This window comes from Sus scrofa, chromosome 3, assembly GCF_000003025.6.
Source record: "Sus scrofa isolate TJ Tabasco breed Duroc chromosome 3, Sscrofa11.1, whole genome shotgun sequence".
Lineage (NCBI taxonomy): Eukaryota > Metazoa > Chordata > Mammalia > Artiodactyla > Suidae > Sus > Sus scrofa.
The window spans coordinates 47034327-47051945 of NC_010445.4; positions in this window are offsets into that span (position 1 = coordinate 47034327).

A 17619-nucleotide genomic window follows, 5' to 3' on the forward strand; every position below is an offset into this window, starting at 1 on the left:
CCACCCACAGAGGGGCTGGTGGGACCAACAGGTCAGGGATAGGGAGGGGAGGGCGAAGGCCCCGCCATGTTGTCTCGGGCTCCCGCCATGCCTTATTTTCAGTAATGGATTTCCTTTCCTGCCTCTTCTCACTAAGAGCCTGGCAAATGGCTCCCACAGAGGGAGAAAGAGACCTTAAGAAAGAACCTAAGTGGGTTATAAGCAATGCTTTACTGTGTTCTCCCTTCTTTTCTGCTTGTTCCACGTTTTCTACAGTGTGGATAGATGTTGGGGACAACTAGGAAAATAACAAACGTTGTGTGACAAGTATGTGCAGGGTGGGTATGGTGGTTGAGGCTCCTGTCCTGGGGAGAGAGGACTTGGGGATTTACTGTGGGTGCCTTTGTCGCTGGCTTTTACCGATGAGGCCACCCCCTTGGATTCCCACCAGGCAGCTGAGCAACGTGGGGCTTGGTCATTTAAGGACCTGGTCCAATGTCACATAGAATATTGGTGGGAGACCAGGCTTAGAGCCAGGCTTCCTGGCCCTGACCTGACCCTTCCCCTTGCCCCTCCCCCTTGGCATTGGCCTCAGCCCAGCCCACTTTGCGAGACCCCATTTGACACATTAAGTCTTTTTTTTTTTTTTTTTTTTTTTTAGGGGAGTTTCCCGGTGGTCTAGTGGTTAGGATTTGACACACTCAGCACTGTGGCCCAGGTTTGATCCCTGGTCTGGAAAATGAGATCCCACATCAAGCTGCTGGACACTGTGGCTGAAAAAAACAAAAAACAAAACCACGCACAAAAAACAAGACTGTCCCTTTAGGAGAGTAGAATCAAGCGTAAAATCCTTCAAGCCCACAGGAGTTGAAAACAAGTCTGGTGCCCCTCGTGTGACCCAGGAAAGGCGATGTGAAAACCCAGGAGGCGGGGGTGGGGACCCAGGGCCTGGGGCCCGGGGTGTCAGTGAGGTGGAAACAGGATGTGAGGAGAGAGGGGGCCGTGAGAAGCAAGGTGGCTCCTGGCAAAGACAGCCACCTGGTACAGCGCGTTCTGAACCACGGAAAAAGAGCCAGGGGTGCGTGGGAGTCGTCACATCCTGCTCTGGGCCAGGCCTCCCCTGACCGCCTGGCTCCCAGCCAGGTAGACTCTGCCTGCTCGGCTGGGGGTGCCTGTGAGAGAAGGACAGGATTAGGGCCTTTTGGAGGGATGGGGATCAAAATCTTAACAAGGGCTCCCAGTCCCCGCCCCCTGGAGGCCTGGTATCCAAGGGTGAAACCAAAAGTGAAGGGAAACAGCCAAGAGCTCACTCAGGGTCCATCCAGCCCACACTGCTGCAGCATCTGCTGGGCTGGGCCTGAGCCAGCAGCAGGGAAGGTGAAACTTTCAAGGCCCATTGCTGACCTCAGGGAGGGCAGAGGTGAGCTTGGGCTCTGGGAGGCCCTGGGAGAAGGCGCCACCTTCAGCCTGAGGATCCGGGAAGGCTTCCTGGAGGAAGTGAGACCCAAGGGGATTTTTGAAGGCTGGGCAAAGGCATCCCAGGAGGGGTCAGCCAGCACAGGGTGCTGAGGGAGCATCTGGCCTCAGGTGTGTGGGTCAGTGTCTCCTGGGGCCTCTTTGGCCCACCTGGCCAGAGCCCACCCACTTGGCCTGCTCAGGGCCTGTGCTCTCCACTCTGGCCTGGCCTCTCACCAGCATTAACAAAGTATTCTCTTTCCTCATCAGATCCACCCTGCCCCGCACATCCCCCCAGCAAACCTCAGGCCCCTTCCCAGCGCTCACTCCCCAGCCCGGCTGTTTGTGTCACCCCGTGGTTCTCTCCAAGTCCCCATCAATCTCCTGGTGGTTCAGCGTGTTTCTTTGGTTTATAACCTCTTTTTCTCCGAGAGTGTTTTATACATATTTATTTATTATTATTTTTGGTCTTTTGTATCTTTAGGGCAGCACCCGCGGCATATGGAGGTTCCCAGGCTAGGGACAAATCGGAGCTGTAGCTGCCGGCCTACACCACAGCCACAGCAACTTGGGATCCGAGCCACATCTGCAACCTACACCACAGCTCATGGCAACATCAGATCCTTAATCCACTGTGCGAGTCCAGGGATCGAACCTGCGCCCTCATGAACACTAGTCGGGTTTGTTAACCACTGAGCCATGACAGGAACTCCCATATTTATGATGTAGAATATAGGGCTTTCTCTTTTTTTGTGGAAATGGCATCATACTGCATACCCTTCAGTGCAACTCACTTTTTTCACATTGTCTTGGAGCTTGTTCTATATCAATGTGGTAGATTTAGCTCACTGGTCTTTTACAGATGCTTAGGAGGACCATACAGTGTACCCCATTTCCCCCAGGACAGACAAGGCTGCACTGGAAATCTTTGTACAACTCTCTTTTTCCAGACTGATATCCAGGCAAGAGGTTGTGGAGTCAAAGGGCATGTGCTCCCCACATGTGGGTAAGTCCTGCCCTATTGCCCTCTAAGGAGTGATACCAACTTACACTCCCACCAAAAGGGCACAAGGTTACCCATCTACCCATCCCCCAGCACTAAGTATTTGCCAACCTGATGGGCGAATAATGTCCTGGCATCTCTTCAGTGGGGAGATCATGAGTTCCGCATAGTTCCTGGATATTTGCATTTCTTGGCCTGTGAATTCTATGTTGCTGTTCTTTGTCCTTTTTCTATTATATTCTTTGACCTTTTCTTATTCATTTGTGGAGGGCCTCACATTTTGCTTGCCTTTTCCACACTCCCTTTCCTCCTTTCCTGTTTTATTTTTTCTGTGACCACTATCCAACATACTATAAGTCTATTTCTTTTTTTTTTTTTTTTGTCTTTTTAGGGCTGCACTTGCGGCATATGGAGGTTCCCAGGCTAGGGGTCAAATTGGAGCAGCAGCTGCCGGTCTACACCACAGGCACAGAAATGTGGGATCCGAGCCACACCACAGCCCATGGCAACTCTGGATCCTTAACCCACTGAACAAGGCCAGGGATTGAACCCGCATCCTCATGGATACTAGTTGGGTTCGTTAACCACTGAGCCACGATGGAAACTCTTGTAGTTTATTTTTATATCAAGTGAGACAGGTCTCCCTTTTTGTTCTTAGTTTTCAAACATTTCTTTGCTATTTGTGTACATTTTCTCTTTCAGATGAAAATGAAAACTGGCTTGTCAGGCCCCATTAAAACATCTTGTGATTTTTAATGAGTTGATCTATCAATGATAGATCAAGTCATATGGGATCCAATATCTTTAGGGCAAATATTTCTCTTATGGAGCATGATATAATTATCTGTATAATTATCTCTATCATGTCCTTCAGCCAAATTTTATAGCTGTCTTCATGTAGGTCTCACACAGCCCTCTTAGGCTTAGTTTTTGGTTAATATTTATTTCGTTAATATTTTTTTGTCAATTTATTTTATTTTTTTTTTTGGCTGTGCCAACTGCATACAGAAGTTCCCTGGCCAGGAACTGAACCTGTGCCATAGTAGTGACAATTCCATGTCCTTCACCTGCTGTGCCGCCAGAGAACTCTAGTTTTTGTTACTATTTTGAAAGACAAAATTCTATGACAATTTCTCACTGGTTTTTCCAGTACGTAGAAAAGCAATGATTGTTGCATGATGATTGTGTATCTGGTTACATCAATGATTTCCCTTTTTAGTCCTAGGGTTTTTCAGATGATTCTCTCAGGTTTTTCTGACAAGCAGTTGGTATCTCATTGAAATGCTGGGACCCCCAGAATATGACACAGCAGCTGTCCTGGTGGGTTCACTTTTATTTTGCCTTTTCTTTTTTTTCCTTTTTAGGGCTGCACCTGTAGCATATGAAAGTTCCCAGGCTGGGTAGGGGTTGAATTGGAGCTACAGTTGCCAGCCTATGCCACAGCCACAGTAACATGGGATCTGAGCCCCATCTTCGACCTACACCACAGCTTGTGGCAACGCCAGATCCCTGACCCACTGAGCGAGGCTGGGGATGGAACCCACATCCTCATGGATACTATTTGGATTTGTTTCTGCTACACCAAGACAGGAACTCCCAGGTTGGCTTTTCTTGCTCCCCCTTCCTGAGTGTGATCCCCTGTGATTCAGTATGATGATTCCGTATAATGCTTGCTGGAGCAAAGATGATTTTACTAGTTTTCTATTTATAGATTCTAAAAATTCTACTATCATGTGTGAGTATTAAATAGTATCAGGGGTTTTCTTTTTCTTTTCTTTTCTTTTTTTCTTTTTTTTGCTTGCCCCACAGCATATGGAATTCCTGGGCCATATCAGATCTGAGCTGCAGTTGTGACCTGTGCTGAAGCTGGGGTAACAATGGATCCCTTAACCCACTGTGCCGGCCTGCCAGGGATCAAACCTGTGTCCCAGCGCTCCAGAGATGTGGTCAATCCCATTGCGCCGAAACGGGAAGCCCTGGTACTAGTTTTTGTTTTGTTTTGTTTTTTAGGGCCACACCCACGGCATATGGAGATTCCCAGGCTAGGGGTCCAACTGGGACTGTAGCCACTGGCCTACCCCATAGCCACAGCAATGCCAGACCTGAGCCATGTCTGCGATCCACACCTCAGCTCATGGCAATGCTGGATCCTTAACCCACTGAGCGAGGTCAGGGATGGAACCTGCGTCCTCATGGATGCTAGTCAGATTCATTTCCACTGAGCCACGATGGGAACTCCTGGTATTAGTTTTTTTGACAAGCCTGCTTGGTGTGGTGGAGACTGGGCTATTAATTGGGTCCGGGGCTGCCTAGGATAATCAAAGCCTTCCTTGCAGTTTTGCTGTGGCCAGGTGGCCACGATCTGGTCTTTGGGGTCTAGGCAGAGGTGACTTCGACTTCCTGGAAGTGAAGGGAGCAGGAGCAGAGGGGAGGGCGTCCTAGGAGTCCAGCCCACTTTCCCATTCTCATGAGCCTATTGTTCCTTAATTATTTACGTTATTACACGGGGATGGCCCTTCACAGTTTCCAAAATGCCTTCCCGGATAGTGGCTCATTCAGTTCCCACAGCAACCAGAAAAGGCCCCTTCCCCAGGAGGCGGCTGGGGCTGGGGTGACATGACTCAGGCACCAGCCCGCCCGCCCGCAGGGGGCTGCCCAGCAGTGCTCACTGGGAAGGGGAAGACGCCGCCCATTCACTGTTACTATGTGAGCAGTTTCTGTTTCGTTAGCTGAAGAGGGTTGGGGGCCTCTTCCCCACTGGAACCTCTCACTCTTGCTGGACCCTCTGCACCTGTGGGAGAGGCCCTGGCCCCCTGCCGGTGGGGGGTGCAGTGAGCCCCGTCTCGCCTCACCTCAGTGCCCCCCAGACTCATGTGGCTGTCCCACTGCTGTGGATGCTCCAGTGCCCTTTCCCTCCAGGGCTGCTCCTCCGGCTCCTGGTGCTCTGGATGGGGAGGTGGGACTTGACTGTGACCTGCCCCTTTCCCCACAGGAACCCAGGCTGTCAGCTCATTGCCCAGCTTGGCTCTGGCAGGGGCCACCCCAGTGGTTGGGTGTGGGGGCCCCTTGTGGGAGTCCCACAAGGCTCTGATGTTGGTCCTGGGGCAGGGGAACTCTGCAAAGTGGTGAACAACAGGGAGCAGATAGGATTTTGAGTAAAAAGATGGTGGGAGGCAGCCTGAAGAAGCCTGGAGGGGAGAGGGGCAGGGGAGGAGGAGAGGAGATTCCCCTGAGGGAAGAGCTGAGAAGGGTGAGGGGAGCCCAGGAGGGCACGTGGCTTTCCAGCTGCAGGCCTTTCCTCCCTGGGCCACCGCCCCCTGCTTCTCTGGGTCCTCCTATGAGGTCTGGGCACATCCTCCTCGGCCCTCCTGTGTGGCTGGCAACCCTCCTTTGCCCTCAGCTCCCAGACCAGCAGCAGGGAGGATCCAGTTTAAGGATATTTTTGGAGCTACCCCCAGGGCCCCCGGGCCTCATTCTGGCCTCCTGCCTCACTCGGATCCACCGCAGGTCTTGCAGCCCCAGCCAGCCAACGGCAGATGGCAGGAACACTGGGCATCTGGCTGTGCTTGGCCTCTGCAGGCTCCGGGAAGCTGCCCAGCCTGGCCTGACCTCCAGGGGCCTTTCTTGTCTCAGATGAACTCCCTGCCCCTGGAGAAACTGAGGCAGACACTCCTTGCCCAGGCCTGGCTGTGTGTGAGTCAGATTGGAGACAGGGCCAGTGGTCATACCCCAGAAAGGAGCAGGGCAACAGGGGGAACACTCTGTGGCTGGGATGCTCGAGGAGGGGCTGCCAAGGGTGTGGCCTGGTCCCTTGGGTGGCTCTGGCTGGGCCATCCTCTCCCTGGAGCAGGGGGTCCTGACTTGGCGCAGGGGTTGGGCTCCAAGGGATTGTGTCAGTGGGGATGATGGCAAATCTCAGCTCATAGTGAAGTGTCTCTGGGGTCCCGGCCCAGGGCGTGACTCCCGGGGTGGGAGGGGGGAGCTTACCATTGTATTTGCAAAAGCAAGGACTAACATGGGCCATCTTGTTTAATCTCACGATGACATCTTGTCTGAGGAAGAGCACTGATGATGGAGACCACCTTGCAAGGTGTGTGTATGTGTGTGTGTGTGCGCGCGCGCGCGGCTCCAGAGGGCTGAGGCCAGGCCTGGCTCCCTATCAGACTGAGAGCCAATTTTTTTCTCTGGCAGTGCAGACCGGATGGGGTGACTGTGCAGGGAATGGGAAGGTCACATCTGAGCTCTCTGAGTGAGAAATGCACTTGAGGACTTGTATCTGGACTGGACTGTGTTTCACGTTAAGTAGCTTAGGGCACCAGTGGGCAGAGGCAAGTCCTCGGGTGGGTGTCAGGTGTGCAGGTTTGCGAGTGCACAGAACAGTGGGTGTCTGTGACTGCGCAGTGGGCCCTCGAACCCTCAGGTCTGTGGACTGGCCCTGGGGCCACTGGGACAGGACAGCTCCTGGAGGGGTTTCTGGGGGCCTGTCCTGGGGCTGAGGAGGTCACATCTCTGTGGTGTGGGTAAGTGTCCACAAGTGACAGGAAAGGGCTTGCGTCTAATCACATATGATGGCGTGTGACATTGTGTATAAGGACGGGTGTGTGAGTGTGTGCACACACGTGCCCGTGTGGGTGTCTGGGCGGCTATCTGAGCAGTGGTGGCTTTGGCTTTTTCAGGAACTGTCATCTTCAAGGGGAGTGTAATCCGATTTGAGGCCCTAATCCTCCCTAATCCTCTTGGGGCACTTCCTCTCTGGCCTCTGCCCTCCCAGCCATCTGTGCTGCACCCCAGCCACGGCCTCCAGGTACCTCCTCAGCCCCCAGCTCCTCTCTGGCTGTGGCATGGGCAACCTAGCTTCTCTGCCTCTGCCCTCACAATGTCCCTCTTCCACTTGTCAAACTGAGTCCTGGGGGCACCCTCGGCAGTGGGCACCCCAGGCTGGCTTGTGGGATAAGTGCCTGGGCAGGGCCGAGGGGCAGGAAGGACAGGAGGAAGGCTTGGGCTCCTCATGCTCTTAGTCAGCCATCCACTCCCCTGCTCAGCCTGAGCCAAGATCCCTCCTCTTCTTCTCTGTCCACAGTGTCTGTCCCTTCTCTCCACACCTGATGCTGGATCCCGCCTCCACTTTCCCTGCCACCCCCAGTCCAGTTACCGTCTCCTGGTCTCCCCAAAGCCATGAGCCTTTCTCCACCCACAGCTGCAGGGCTATTCTGGTGCCAATTAGATAGCTTACTCCCCTTAATCAAGACCCTCTCAGGATGCCCATTGTCCTTTTAATCAAATCAGACCCACTCAGGCAGAGCAGACCCAACAGGAGCTCCTGCCAGCTTGTTACACCTCGGAGCTTTGTCACCCCCTGCCCCCCCGTTTACTGGCTTGGACAGCTCTTCCCTGCCCCCTCCCTGGAGAGCCCCTTCTTTTTTTTTTTTAATTTTTAGGGTTGCACCTGCGGCACACGGAAGTTCCCCCAGCTAGGGGTCAAATAGGAGCTGCTGGCCTATGCCACAGCCACAGCATTGTGGGATCCGAACTGCATCTGTGACCTACGCCACAGCTCATAGCAATGCTGGATCCTTAAATTTCTTTTCTTTTCTTTTCTTTTCTTTTCTTTTCTTTTTTTTTTTTTTGCAGCTTTGGTTCTCACTTAAGATCCAGTAAATTTATTTATTTATTTATTTATTTTGTTTGTTTGTTTGTTTTTTGTCTTTTTGCCATTTCTTGGGCCGCTCCCACGGCATATGGGAGGCTAGGGGTCAAATTGGAGCTGTAACCACCAGCCTATGCCAGAGCCACAGCAACTCGGGATCCAAGCCGTGTCTGTGAACTACACCACAGCTCACGGCAACGCCGGATCGTTAACCCACTGAGCAAGGGCAGGGATCGAACCCGCAACCTCATGGTTCCTAGTCAGGTTCATTAACCACTGCGCCACGACAGGAACTCCCTGGATCCTTAAATTTCTAATCCACAACAGGACCTCCTGGCCAGCCCCTTCTCATTCCTCAAGTTCAGGCTCCAAGACCACTGCTCCCAGAGGCTGCCCCTGTTCTATCTCATTCCGCTTTGTGCCATCAGCTCTTATATGACATTATTTCATTTTTTTCTTCCAGTTCTCTAGAGATACAGCTGACTTACTGCACTATGCAGGCCTAAGGTGCACAGCATCAGGATTTGACTTCCATACATCATGAGATGATGACCCCAGTAAGCTTCGTGGACATCCATCCTCTCGTATAGATACAAACTTAAAGAAATAGGAAAAATATTTTCCTTGTGATGAGAACTCAGGTTTTACTCTCTTAAGAGTTTTTAGGAGTTCCCTTGTGGCACATCAGGCTAAGGATCTGGTGTTGTCACTGCTGTGGTGTGGGTTGCTGCTGTGGCATGGGTTTGGCCCCTGGCCTAGGAACTTCTACATGCCATGGGGGAAAAAACCCCACAACTTTTATATATAACATGTAGCAATGTTAATTACATTTATCAGGTTTTACGTTACATTATATATACATACATAGCCGCACGGAAGGGGCATATGGAGGTTCCCAGGCTAGGAGTTGTAGCCGTTGACCCACGTCACAGCCACAGCAACTCGGGATCCAAGCCATGTCTGTGACCTACACCACAGCTCGTGGAAATGCTGGATCCCCGACTCACTGAGGGAGGCCAGGGATCGAACCTGCATCCTCATGGGTACTAGTCAGATTCGTTTCTGCTGCGCCACAATGGAAACACTTAATCATCTTTTTTTTTCCTTTCCTTTTCTTTTTTAGCTGCTCCATGGCATGTGGACTTCCCAGGCCAGGCGTCAGATCCGAGGCAACTCTGGATCCTTAACCCACTGTGCTGGGCCAGGGATGGAACCTGAGTCCCAGTGCCCCAGAGATGCCGCTGACCCCATTGCACCACAGTGGGAACTCCAGTACTTATTTATCATATAACTGGAAGTTTGTCATTTTTGACCATTCAATTCCGCAACCCCCCCCAACAACTTCCCACTTCTGGTAACCACAGATTTGATCTCTTTTTCTATGTTTGTGTGTTTGTTTTGGAGTATAACTGACCTGTAACACTATGTTTGTTCCTGTTACACAACATAGTGATTCCATATTTCTGTGCGTTTCTGAATGACCACCGTGATAAGACCAGTTGTGATTTGTCACCCTACCAAGGTGTTACATAATTATTGACCCTGTTTCCCACACCGTACAGTTCATCCCCGTGACTCATTTATTTTGCAACTGGACATTTGTACCTCTTAACCTCCCACACCTCTTTCTCTCCTCCCCCCACCCCCTCCCCACTGTCTCATTTTTAATTTACTTGTCTAGATTTTGTCTTCCCACTGGAAGGTCAGTCGCAGGAGGGCACAAACTTACCTGTCCTGTTTGTGGTACAGCCCCCGCCCCAGAACAGAGCCTGGTTCTGGGCTCTGTAAACACCAGGTGAGGTTATGAGCGCTGGGACCGGAGGGAAGCTGGCCACGTGCAGCAGCCCTGGAGCTGTGCTGGCGGAGCTTGCCCTTGAACCCTGGACATCTACCTCCCCACACAAGCTACAAGGGGGCTCTTCCACTCTCAGGCTGGCGTGTTTACTCTCTGGAACTGACCTCTCCTCTGGGGAGCTGAGGGCACCTCTTCTGTCCTGTGTGGGGCAAGGCGGGAGTGAGGGGCCCAGCAGGATCCTGACCTTGACCTCTGTCCAAAGTTGTGTATTTTCAACTTCCTCTGTAATCAGCTTCCTGTTTGAGGGCGAGCTGAGGGCACAGAAACGAGTCACCACATCTCCAGAGATGCATCATCAGGCTCCTGCTGTGAGCTGGGCTCTGTGTTTTCCCAAGGAAATGGCACTGCCAAGTCTGCCCCAAAGACTGAGAGGTCCCGTGAGAGTGGGGCCTGTGGGGCCAGAACCCAGTAGAGAGATAGAAGGGCTTTGGATGAGGGTGGGAGGCAGATGGGAAGAAGCTGGGCAGGGCATTGGGGCCTGGATTCCAGAGGCAGGAGGGACACAAAATTGTGACTTCAAACTCTGGCTCCACCATCTACCAACTGTGACAGTTTGGGCAAGTGAGCCTCTCGGGCCTTGGTTTCCCCATTTTTCTTTGGGATACCAAGCAGTCCCACCTCTGAGGGCTCTTCAAGGTTTATTCATTTATTTTGTCTTTTTAAGGGCCACACTTGTGGCATATGGAGGTTCCCAGGCTAGAGGTCAAATTGGAGCTACAGCTGCCAGCCTACACCACAGCCATAGCAAAGCTTGATCCTTAACCAGCTGAGGGAGGCCAGGATCAAAACTGCCTCCTCATCAACACTAGTCGGGTTCGTTACCGCTGACCCACGACAGGAACTCTTTGCAGCTTAACTGCAATGGTTCCTGGAAAAGTCTGAGAACAGGGCCAGGCCCAGGGCAAGCTGATCAGGGTTAGTTGTGTGGTTGTCATTATGAAGAGAGCTGGGACCTGGCAGGAGTTGAGAGCCGGCAGGGGTGGATGCAGACACAAGGGGAGCTAGAGGCAGGGCAGTCTAGTGGTTGAAGCCCAAATTCCAACCCTAGGGCTCCCACTGACAGGCTGTGTGGCCTTGGTTCAGCCACCTAACCCCCTTGCCCCTCGGTTTCCCTGCAAATGAGGGTAATGATACCACCCCCAAGCCCTGCAGCTTAGATGCAGTGATGCCTAGAAGGCACCTAGCACAGTGCTAGTAATTGCTATTGTTTAAAGAGGGCACAGAGAGGTTAAGTCATTTGCCCAAGGCCACAGAGCAAGGAAACAGCCCAAGTCAATGTGGCTCGGAGCCCCCATGGCTCCCTGATGCACATGCTGTGCCACTGCCCCCTTGTTCCTGGTTTTGCTGGTCTTCAGGGGAGTGGCCCAGCCTGGTCTTTGATGGAAGTAAAGGTGCTGTGGGGTGACTAGGTGGGAAGCAGTAGTTTCTGGCTCCTCCGGGCCTCAAAGTTCCCTTGTCACCCCTCACACTGAGCCCAGCTCTGGCTGTGGGGGAGCCCCGGAGTCCCCTTGTCACAGACCCTGTGACCGCAATGTGGTCATATTTCTGAGAACCATTCACCTCTTGCCCAACCATTACCACCAGTGACAGTGCTCTTCCTTAGCAACCTCCTCTCCCCTTCTCGGCTACTTGGGCCCAAGCTGAGGGCACCTCCAGCTAATAAGAGGGAATAGGACCCTTTTATTACTGCAGTGGCCACAGGTTGGGGGCCAAAGGTGTGCTGGGAGTGTATGTGTGTCTGGGGGAGAGACCAGGGGGTTGTCTCTGGCTCTGAGTCCAGGCCCATCCATGGGTGCAGTCCAACCTAGGTCCCCTTGATGAATCATGGATCTGGAAGGGACCCCAACCAGCGGAGCTGACTCTGGCCTTGGCAACAAATTTGGCTCTTCCAGACTCCCTTCTTCTGGGTTGTGGCTGCCTCTCCCCTCTGTGCCTCAAGCTCCTTTCTTTCTTTCTTTCTTTCTTTCTTTCTTTCTTTCTTTCTTTCTTTCTTTCTTTCTTTCTTTCTTCCTTCCTTCCTTCCTTCCTTCCTTCCTTCCTTCCTTCCTTCTTTCCTTCCTTCCTTCCTTCCTTTCTTTCTTTTTTGTCTTTTTAGGGCCGCACCAGCGGACATGGAGGTTCCCAGGCCAGGGGTCGAATCAGAGCTATAGCTGTCGGCATACACCATAGCCACAGCAACACAGGATCCAAGCCGCATCTGCAACCTACACCACAGCTCATGGCAATGCTGGATCCTCAACCCACTGAGCAAGGCCAGGGATTGAATCCTTGTCCTCATGGATGCTATGCAGATTCGTTTCCTCTGAGCCACGATGGGAACTCCTTAGTCTCCTTTCTTTTTGTTTTTGTTTTTGCTTTTTTAGGGCTGCACCTGCAGCATGTAAAGGTTCTCAGGCTCAGGGTCGAATTGAAGCTACAGCTGCTGGCCTACACCACAGCCACAGCAACTTGGGATCCCAGCCACGTCTGCAATCTACACCATACCTCACAGCAATATCAGATCCTTAACCCACTGAGCGAGGCTAGGGATGGAACCTGCAACTCATGGTTCCTAGTTGGATTCGTTTCTTTTTCGCCATGACAAGAACTCCTCAGGCTCCTTTCTTGATGGGAACCAGACCACACAGGAGTGTACGGTGCCAAAGCTGGAAGGGGCTGCAAGGATGTTCTCCTGGGCAAAGACTCTAGTATCTCCTGTATCACACTTATTAACATCTTTGGGTACCATCTGTAACATTCAACTCAGTTTTTACAAACCTAAAATTTATTTATTTATTTTTATGGCCGCACTCACAGCATATGGAAATTCCTGGGCCAGGGATTGAATCCGAGCTGCAGCTGTCACCTATGCTGCAGCTGTGGCAATGCCAGATCCTTTAACCCACTGCACCAAGCGGGGGGTCAAACCTTCACCTTTGCAGTGACCTGAACTGCTGAAGTCAGATTCTTAACCCGTTGTGCCACAGCAGGAACTCCTAAAATTTATTTTATACAATTTTTTTTTTTTTGTCTTTTTGCCATTTCTTGGAACGCTCTCGCGGCATATGGAGGTTCCCAGGCTAGGGGTCCAATCGAAGCTGTAGCCGCCCTACGCCAGAGCCACAGCAACACGGGATCTGAGCCGCGTCTGCAACCTACACCACAGCTCACGGCAACGCCGGATCGTTAACCCACTGAGCAAGGGCAGGGACCGAACCCGCAACCTCATGGTTCCTAGTCGGATTCGTTAACCACTGTGCCACGACGGGAACTCCACAGCTCCCTTTTAAAATAAATTTTAGGGGATTTCCATCCCACAGCCCAAGCACATCCCCCCCACCCCCAAAACTGTCCCCTCTGGAGACCATAGTTTTTCAATGTCTGTGAGTCAGCATCTGTTCTGCAAAGAAGTTCAGTCTGTCCTTTTTTCAGATTCCACATGTCAGTGAAAGCATTGGATGTTGGTGTCTCATTGTATGGCTGACTTCACTTCGCACGATAATTTCTAGGTCCATCCATGTTGCTAAAAATTCCGGTATTTCATTCTTTTTAATGGCTGAATAATACTCCATTACATATATGTACCACATCTTCTTGATCCACTCCTCTGTCGATGGACATATCGGTTGTTTCCATGTCTTGGCTATTGTAAATAGTGCTGCAGTGAACATTGGAGTACATGTGTCTTTGCGAGTCGTGGTTTTCTCTGGATAGATGTCCAGGAGTGGGATTGCTGGATCAAATGGTAGTTCTGTGTTTAGTTTTCTGAGGAATCTCCATACTGCTTTCCACAGTGGTTGCACCAATTTACAATCCCACCAACAGGGTACTAGGGTTCCTTTTTCTCCACACCCTCTCCAGCACTTCTTGTTTGTAGACTTTTGGATGATGGCCATTCTGGCTGGTGTAAGGTGGTACCTCACAGTGGTTTTGATTTGCATTTCTCTAATTCTGAGTGATGTTGAACATCTTTTCATGTGTTTCTTGGCCAATTGTATGTCTTCTTTAGAGAACTGTCTATTTAGATCTTCTGCCCATTTTTTGATGGGGTTGTTCGTTTTTTTGGTACGGAGCTCTCTGACATAAACAACAGCCACATCTTCTCAGATACACCTCTCAAAGTATTGACAATAAAAACAAAAATAAATAAATGGGACCTAATCAAACTCAAAAGTTTCTGCACGGCAAAGGAAACCCTAAACAAAACGAAAAGACAACCCACAGAATGGGAGAAAATCTTTGCAAGTGAATTGACTGACAAGGGATTAATCTCCAAAATTTATAAACACCGTCAACAGATACTTTCTGAATGAGGGGCAGGGTCAGTGAATAAATATGGGAAGAAAGGCAGGACCTGGATGTGGATGCTTAGAGAGGGTGCAAAGCCTTTGTTAAAACGAGGAAAAGCAAATATTCGACATATGAAAGCCATACCAGCCCCAAATGGAGGTTTTCTTCTTGATGTGTCCACTGTGTTCAGGACAGGGTCCTCAATAAGTGTGCCCACGTGACAGGACACATGCGTGTGCGGACAGATGTCAGCCCCCTCTGCCACTGTGGCCACTTCTCTTTTTTTTATTCTTTAGGGGCGCATCTGCGGCATATGCAACCAGCCTAGGGATCGGATTGGAGCCATAGCCATTGGCCTATGCCAGAGCCACAGCAATGCCAGATGTGAGCCATACCCTTGACCTATGCCACAGCTATGCCACAGCTTGCAGCAATGCTGGACCCTTAACCCGCTGAGTAAGGCCAGGGGCCAAACCCACAACCTCTTGGATACTAGCTGAGTTCTTAACCTGCTGAGCCACAACGGGAACTCCACGTGTGGCCGCTTCTGAGTCCACCTTGCTGAGGGCTGGCTGCCCAAGGGGACTCTCTCTTCACTGACCCTTCCCTTCTGTCCCTGCTGCGCTGGTCAGAGCCATCTTGGAGGAGCATGGAGTCACTGTCCTCGCCTGGCAGGAGCCTGTGGGGGTGGCCACCAGGCCGCTTCAGCAGAGGCCTGGCACAGGAAGCCTGACGTCACCCTGACTCACAGCTCAGGCGAGCTGGGGGTGGCTGTCACTCATCACTCTCACCTTCATACCTGCCCTGGCCTAAGGATCATAGTCACACCATTCATTTCTTCCTCTCTCCCCAGGGGCCTCTGCTGGGGGTGTGGGTTTGGAAGGAGGAGGAAGGAAAACACGACCAAGCACAGAGGTTTGCGCCTCTGTGGAAGCGAAGCCGCTTTGCATGGGGTGGGGGGCTGGGTGGATGTGCTGGCGGGGTAGGGAAAGACCCGGAATCCCAAAGGCAGGAGGCCAGTGACACGTCAACAACTGTCAAAATAGATGGTTACAAACAAGAATGACAGAATCATTAGTTCCAGTTCAGTATTTTAATTAAAAAAAAAAAAAAAAAAAAAAGTCGAGCCCCAAACCTACTTGATGGTGTCTGTTCTGTAACAGCCACACCAGAAAAACAAAAACCTCTGACTGTGGCACCACCTCTCTCCCTGCTACGTCTTGCCCTTACCATCTAGCTACAGGGACCGGGGTCCCCCCTCAGGGACCTGCAGCCTGGGGGTCATCCAGGTAATGGAGACCCCTCCTCACACCGTCTTCCACCCATGAGTCAGAGCCCCATCTCTGCCGGGAATGGTGGTCCTGAGGAAATGGTGGGGGGAGAGACATCCCGGGCCATGACTCACCCAGGGTTGGGGGATCTTTAGTCAGAGCAGAGGTGGGGGTAGGACGTGGGTTCCGTCCTCTTCCCGCTCTCTTCTTACCCCAGGCTTGGCCTTCACCCTTTATGGGGGTGGGGGGTTTCCCTTATTTGGGAATAGAGGAAAGAAGCTGAGGGGAGCTCTTCATTCCTTGCTAAGTCCAGGCTCCTTGAGCCTGTGTCCCAGTGCTAAAAAAGGGTACAGCCCCAAAGCAAGTGGCATGGAGTGGGGGGACATACATGGTCATCTTGGGTAGAAATCACAGGTCCTGGACAGAGTGCTGGGCAAGATCCCCCAGGATTAGGCCACTCACTAGCCAAACCTGCACTCAAACACTCCCACTCCCACTCCCACATAGTTTCCCCGCCAGGCGCAGGCCCTTCAAGCCAGGAGGGGAGGAGGCTCAGCCAGGGGTGTGGGAGTCTGGGGGCTGGAGGCCCTACGCTGCTGAGCTGATCTTCACGCCTGAGCCAGGATCCCAGCTGGCCAGTCCTGACTGCTCCTCCCCATAGAGCTGGAAGCCCGTGGCTCCCAGTAGAGCCAGTGACGCCAGCCCCACGGGTCAGCAAGACTGGACCTGACCATCCTTTTGTGTGCTCTGTAATTTGCCGCTGGAGTCAGCCATTAAGTCACTCGCCAGGCTGATGCCAAGGATAAGGGTCCGTATCAGCTGCTGGCATCTGTGGCCCAGACTCCTCGGCTCTGTTATGGGCTTTGCCACATCAGCCTCCAGACTGGCCTAGGAGGAAGAGGTGGGTGCTGGAGATGTCCAGGCACTGGCATAGCCTCACAGCCCTGGAACCAGTGTGGGCGAGCAGCTGGTCTACTGTCGCTTCCATCTGACAGGTGGGGACACTGAAGCCTAAGAGGGTGACCTGGTCCCAGGAATCTCAGGAGTCCTTGAGGCTTCTCTCCCCCCAAGTTCCCTCTGCCTCGAAGTACACACAAACTACTAACTCTGCCTCCAGCATCATGGAACTGCATACAGATGATGCTCCAACACACACACACACACACACACACACACACACACACACACACACCCCCACTGGGAAGAGTTTAGAGTTTACAAGCCAAGGGGAAGGCTTGGGGCTTGGGGCTCAAAGACAGTCTGAACATAAGAGTCTGCAGCATAGGGAGGGTCTTTTTTTTTTTTTTTTCTTTTTTCTTTTTAGGGGCGCACCTGTAGTGTATGCCAGTTCCCAGGCTAGGAGTCAAATGGGAGCTGCTGCTGCTTATGGATACTAGTTGGGTCTCCAGGAGGGCCTTAGGCCCCAGGGTAATGACTGGAGGGAGGGAGAGGGGCCTAGGGGTTTGGGTTCTGAAATCCCATGCAGCTAGATGGGGGTGGGGGCGCTCCCACTCCAGGGTACTGTCCCCACAGACCTGAATGTCTCTGCTTCAGAGTTCAACTGCCAACATCTCTAGCCCCAGCCCAGGGGCCCAGACCCCCACGCACACCTGGGACTCACCACATCCGCCTCAGGGGTGGGGGCGGGCTGAAGGGATGTGGATTCCCTTGCTCCCCCAGTCTTACTGCTCATCTCCAGGCTTGGGTCCCTGCGTCCAGGGCCCCTGCTGCAGGTCTAGGTGGGGCTGAGTGGGAGTGGCGGGGGAGGGCGGGGGAGGCAGATTCTGGTAGTTCTTCTCTCTCTTTCCCTTGGTGAGGCTCCTGAAATTCCCACAAGGCCTCAGGGAGAGCCCAGCAGCGTCAGCAGAGTTCCCCTTCAGAGCTGGCCTGTGACTTGGGGAAGTGCTTCACCCTTGGCCCCTGGAGTTTCCCTGGGCTTCAGAGGAGGAAGCCTTGCTCTACCAACTGGAAAGTCGTCACAGGCTCCCCTGCCCGCTCCAGGCCAAGGCCCTGGGGGTCCTCTTCATGCCATGCCAGGGTCTTGGGCTCAGAGGACAACGTTCTGGCCTAGCTTGGCCACTGAGCAGCTGCAAAACCCCTGGCTGGTCTCAGCCAGGAAATGGGGGGTGGGGGAATAGAG